Source organism: Theobroma cacao, chromosome 2, assembly GCF_000208745.1.
Source record: "Theobroma cacao cultivar B97-61/B2 chromosome 2, Criollo_cocoa_genome_V2, whole genome shotgun sequence".
Lineage (NCBI taxonomy): Eukaryota > Viridiplantae > Streptophyta > Magnoliopsida > Malvales > Malvaceae > Theobroma > Theobroma cacao.
Genome location: NC_030851.1, coordinates 12398809 through 12405335, shown reverse-complemented (window position 1 = coordinate 12405335; position 6527 = coordinate 12398809).

Here is a 6527-nt window from a genome sequence, read left to right as displayed (position 1 = left end):
TATATATATACATATGTAAATATGTGTGTTATAGGAAATTGATGGATAATGGTTTATGGTTGTAATGCATGTGAAACTTGACATGTTAAACCTTGAGAAATTGTTATGTGTTTCATATTGGTTTTGAACATTTCAAGCAGGGTGGTTTTCTTTGGGAGAAAGGGAAATTTTCATTTGATGGCCTGTATTTCGCTGCAGCCAGAATCATTCTCGCTGCAGCGAGAAACTTTCGAGTTTTGAAAGGGTAGGCTGGTCGAAAACTCGCTGCAGCGAGGATGCATTTTCGCTGCAGCGAGAATGACACCGTAGCTTCTCGCTGCAGCGAGAAACTTTTTGTTTCTGGGTAACAATTTTCGCTGCAATGAGAAACTTTCTGTTTCTGGGTTGCAATTTGCTGTAGCGAGATTAAATTTCATTGCAGCGAGAAACATTTTGTTTCTGGGTTACAATTTCGCTCAATCTCGCTGCAGCAAAAAACTTTCTGTTTTGGTCTCCTATCTTGTTCAATTGTTGTCCTATCTTTCACTTCTTTGCTACCATATCAGAGCATGGACTTTCAACATTAAGGATTAAATGAGTTAAGTTTAAAATGAGGAGGTTTAGTGAGAAATCCTCAGCCAGTTGAGAAAGCCTCGTTCGGTTAATAACTAAATCCCAACGTCGCTGCAACAAAAATTCATTCTCGCTGTAGCGTAGCTGCAGCGAGAATGCCTTTCTGCTGCAGCGAAGATTCGTTGTCGTATTTGACTTACTTGTGTAATATTGAAGCTTTTATTCTTCAAATGGTTCGTTATGTATGGGTTAATGATTTTCAAATGATTAATCATTTAAATGCTTGATGAGGGGTTTTTAATAAGAATAAAAACAAATTGCATTGTTTTGAAAAAGAATGCATCATGATTTCATTAAAGATTCCTTATGGTATACTTGTTCCCTTCCTTGTTCACTCACTGGGTTTATACTCACCGTTTTCAAATTCATGTTTTCAGATCACGAGGCAGCTGATAACTAGGACGATGTGTCCTTGTAGACCTGTGTCCATCTTTTGGTAGGTGTCTCGGCATTCAGTAGCTGTACATTCATCCGAGTCCCTCCGCTGGAAGTCGAGTGTTGTTTTATTTTGTATAAACAAACTTAATGTAAATTATTAGAATACATGTTGTAGACATTGTATGTAAATTATAAGAAATAATGCCAGTACGAGTTGGCAATGTATATCACTATTTTGATTCAAAAGTATGAAATATGACTTAGCGATATTTGATGGAATGATAAGTAGGATAAATCGATAGGCTTGCTTGGGCTTAATAAACTACGTTTATTGGGCCCTTGCATCGGTCATGGCTCAAAAATTTGGGTCGTGACACACTTGTACTTCAAGAAAGGGTTAAGAGGAAGACCTCTTAACTACCTCCATATCTGAGCCACCAAGCCAAACTTTCTAGAACATCCCAAGATGAAAGTAACCCATGAACCTGCCACTTATTCCGAGTTGCTTTCACTGTCATCCAAGTGAAGTGGTTATTCTATTCGAAGTAGTTGTTATACTTGCATTAATTATTCCATATGAAGTAGTGTTCTATTTATTCTAGTTATTCTGCGTTAAGTAGCACTTCACTTGTTCTAGTTGTTTTGCGTGAAGTAGCGCTTCACTTGTTCTACTTATTTTACGTGAAGTAGCACTTCACTTGTTTTACTTATTCTGCGTGAAGTAGCACTTCACTTGTTCTGGTTGTTCTCTGTACAACATTATATTGTAACATAATTCTTTAGAGTAACAGTATTAACCAAAATCTAGTATCTACATTTTGCCCCCTGCATAAGAATTTATTGTTAAAAATAATTCTTATGTATTAATTTAAAGCAAATTTTTTTTTGTACTGTATCATTTTAAGCAGTAATGCTTTGGGCAGTATTGTTTTAGACAGTAACACCTTAGCCAGTAATACTTTAGATAGTAACATGTTACTATCTTGTGTAAGGTGTAATACTATTTTTTTTTTTTGTAATGTCAATATCTTTTTGTAATATTTGATTGATTATGCAATAATATTTAATGTCTTTCATAATATTTGATTGTATTTTTTTAATTTCAATATCTTTTGTAATATTTTATTGATTATGCAATAATATTTAATATCTTTTTCATAAAAAACCTTGATTCTATTCGTAATATTTTATTGATTATGTAATAATATTTAATATATTTTCCATAAAAACCTTGATTCAATGTGGCTTATAAATATCAAGTGACTATGAACAATTTTCTTCATTCATATTAAAAGTAAAGCAAAACAAATTTTAGAGTAAAGTCGATTCTTTTGCGAATATTTTCAAGTAAGTTTGTTTTTTTTTTCTTATTTATATATATATATTTTAATTTTGTTTTCAATCAATTGACTTAATTAGTTGAATTTTTCTTACTTGTTGCCCTTACATGAAATTTTTTTTAATTAAAATATGAGAAAAAAATTTATGCATGAAATATTTTAATTATAGAAGAAAATCACAAAGCAAGAATATTTATGTTACTCTAACTTTGTTTCAATCCTTTATTTACTTGGCTCGTTGCACGACAGGTATGATTTCTGTTTGTTTTTGAATATTAAAATAATAATATCAAAATCTATAATTTTGATAAGTTTTATTTGTGATTTTTTAATGCATAATAAATAAGTAAAAATAAAAAATTATTGAGTATGTATACTTATCTCTTTTTCCATGATCATGTTTGTAGGCAATTTTTTTCATCATCCTCTATACCTAGGACGCGTGTCCCTTCGAAGATCAATTATGGTGAGTCTGGAAGGGCTGCAACAAGGAAAAAAACCACTACACATAAAAAGAAGAATAGTGATTCCAAATTAATTGCTCCCAAGAAAATTATAGTAGAAAAGAGTGGTGAAGTTCCTATTGTTTCTGAAAATTGGGAAGATGAAATTATTAAAGAAAGAGGAAAATATCGTTTTTGGGAAGAGGCTCGTGCCAAACAAGTTGACGAACATCCCTCTGAGTCTGTTGGATATGATTGGAATCGTTTATGCTCAGAAGCACCTCCTCATAGAAGAAGTGGTATTCCAAGACCATCTATTCTGAAATTCAGGTTTGAACGTGGTGAGTTTCCCTTTTCTGCTACTAAGTTAGGCTCCAATTCTCAATTTGTTTATGGTTGGGATGAATGGGTAACTAAGGTGTTGAAGAATTCTTCTTATGTTAAACTTCTCTCTTCTGCTAGGATACTTGATGCTATACGTATCACTTCCAAGCTCAATATTCGTAGAGAAAAAAGAATAAATGTGTGGCGTGCTATTCTTGCGAGGTGGAGCACGTTTTCTCATACTATGATTACTGCATGAGGGGAATTTACCTTCACTCTGAAAGATGTATGTGTTCTCTTGGAACTTCCTTGTATAGGAAAGGATGATTTTCACTCTATTAAGCTTTCTGAAGAAGAGGTATGTACTCGAGACTTTTTTTTCGATCTACTTAAGAGTTTGAGTAAAACTTCGAAGGCTGCACAATTTTCTAATTAGATAAGAGTTTTTTATAAAAAGTTCAATGCTAAGGGTATTGAGATCGGTTCTCCTGAATACCCAAACCATAAGTATGAGCTAGTAGCTTTAACAATTTTTTGTTTGGCACGACACGTACTCCCAAGGTGTCCAGATGATGGTATCTCTTTAGCAGTTGTTCCTTTAGCAATAAAAATTGTTAAGGGAATACATTTTCCTCTTGCTCCACTATATTTAAGCTCCACTATATTTAAGCTCCTTATATAAGAGATTAGACTTGTACCAACTCAAAACTGTTGAATCAGCTGGGCGTTACAAGGTTTTGACTTATGTGGACGTTTCCTTCATTCAGATGTGCCTATGGGAAAAGTTTGGTACTTGCGCTCCTGTGCCTAATGCATATCCTTTTGCATCTTTTTCTGTGAATAACCCTTTATCCAGGAATAACTACAGAGCTTGGGCAAGGCATGATCGACTCTCGAGAGGTAATGTTCTTGAAGTGATGGATGTGACAAAAGAATTCAATCCCAGACCTTAAGTGCAGCCCATAAATGGATTCAATGATCCTGGAATTTATTATGATCGCTACCCTCTACAGTTTAGAAGAATGAGTTCACAAGGTATTAACTTTTGTGTATGGGTTCACAGTTCCCAATTGCCATTTATGATTGAGAGTTCCAATTCAAGTGGAGATAGAAATATTCTTTCTGTTGAGATATATTTTTCTTTTAGAGTGGCATGTCAATTTGGGTTTGATCAACCAGCTCTGCCTGACTCTTCTTCAACTATAAGTTTTTCTTCTTGCGTTTCTTTATTCCTCATGGCAGGACTTCAACTCCGTTTAGATAAACTTAAGAGTTGTACTGTCCTAGCTTTTGATAGAGTTGGTACTCACACTTCTTGATGGTTTGCTTATTGGATGGAGTGTGTTGAAGAATGAAGATATTTTATTATGCCTTTGACTAATCCCAGGGCTTGTCTCTACACTCCTCCTATAAGTAACTCCAATGTATCCTTACGCTTGATTTCTCTCAAAAAGAAAAGAAATGTAAATGAAGAAGAAGATGATGCTCCTCGCGCTTTTACTCATCAAACAAAACATGTGCATCGAAAAGTAAGTTTATCTTTTACTTCTTCTTCTACTTCTTTTTTTTGTTTTAAATTCATTTCCTCATCATACTTTTTTTTTTGTAGAGAGAAACAACTGCAAGAGTAGAACTTTAACTCGATTGAAGAGGAAGAGACTTTTGAAGCTGAGACTGAGGAAGAATCATGTGACTCTGAACGTAGTGATGAATCTGATGATGAATCGGTTGATGTTGATAAAGCTGAAGTTGAGGGTGAGCCAATCCCTTTTGATGATTTCATTGATTTGGATGTTTTATTTCCAAATCATGTTTAGAATTCTACCATGAGCCAAGTATAAACATATTATTATGTTACTTCGATTGATGTTGTTCCGTTTTTTTTTTTTGAATTAAGATTGTTCTTACTCCGCAGGCTACTCAAGATGAGGTTGTTCCTAACACTGAGACTATTCCTGCTGTTGAAGTTGTTCTTGAGGCTACCCCAAATCTTGAGGTTATTCATGACGTTGGAGTTAATACTGATGATGTTAGAGCTATTTCAATGACTCCTCGTGCTTCGTCTTCCCTAGTGCCATAACACAAAGATGCAAGTAGTGCTTCTGGCACTCAAGTAGCACACACTGAACAAAGTGGTAAGAAAGTTGACTTCCATGGCTTTCAAGTTTCATTGGAGTATGTGGCATACTTGGAGCATGTTTTCAATATAGAGAGAGAGTTTTGGAGTACCTCATTTGTAAAGAACGTAGACGTCATTTGCTTAATGATAGAAGTGTTGGGTAGAGCTTTAGCCATTTCTCATGCTCCACTAATGAGTACTTCACTAGAGGAATTGCAAAAGATGTTACAGGATTTCGATGATGCTTGTAACTTTGGATTCAAGCTTGAGTGCCTCCGTGATTGTAGATCCAAAGCCAAGATATTTCTCAACAAGTCTTCCTTGGAAAATGAGTTAGAAGACATTGTAGCGAAGATAGCTTTACTGAAAAAATGTGAAGCTGAAGTTGTTGTAACGTGCGGGTCCGGGAACCAGATTGCCAAACGCTAGTGAAAACTCTAAAAAACTAGGAGTCGCCACCAATTTTTTTTACTAGGTGCGATTGGCCACCTATTGACTCGATTCTAATCGATGAAGCCTTAAATTAATTTTAAGCCCACCGAAAAGAACCCTAAATTAGTCTACGTTTTTCTAGATCTAAGTTCGGGAGTACAGTTACGCTCGGGGAAGGATTAGCACCCTCGGGAGGCCCGTTCCATGAACGGTACCATTTTTAGATTATCTTATTAGGCTTTAATTTTTAATTTCACTATATTTTTTTAGTTATTATTCTCTTATTTTATCTCTTATTTAACCTGAAATGGAATGCAAATGTGAGGCAAGATGAAATGCATGGCGTGGGATAAAAATATGTTAGACGAATAGCCTTTTATTGAGGATATTCTCCCAGATCCGCCCATCATATTGGTGGGATCTAGGGTATTCTCTCACCTAGGGAATTATTCGATAAATTCGCCTTCGCAAACGAATAAATCCTGTCATCGGGGTCATCGTACGTTTTTTTTTTAAATTATATTTTCGTGCATGATGAACCTAATTCGGGCAAAGCCTTTTATTAAAGATGTTTCTCGAGCCCTCCCATCATACTAGTGGGACCCGATGACATCTTTTCACCTAGAAAACTTTTCGAGAAATACCCGCCTTCGCAAGATCCTCGGAAGATCCCATCATCGGGGCTTAAACTCGAAAACAGAAATATTTATATACAATGATATGCATGATGCAATATATATATATATATGCTATGCTAATGCAATTATCTATTTTTTATTTATTATTATTTAATTATTATTTTTATTTTATTATATTTTTTATTATTATATTTTTTATTTTATTCCTTATTATTTTTTATACCTTACATTTTTATTCTAA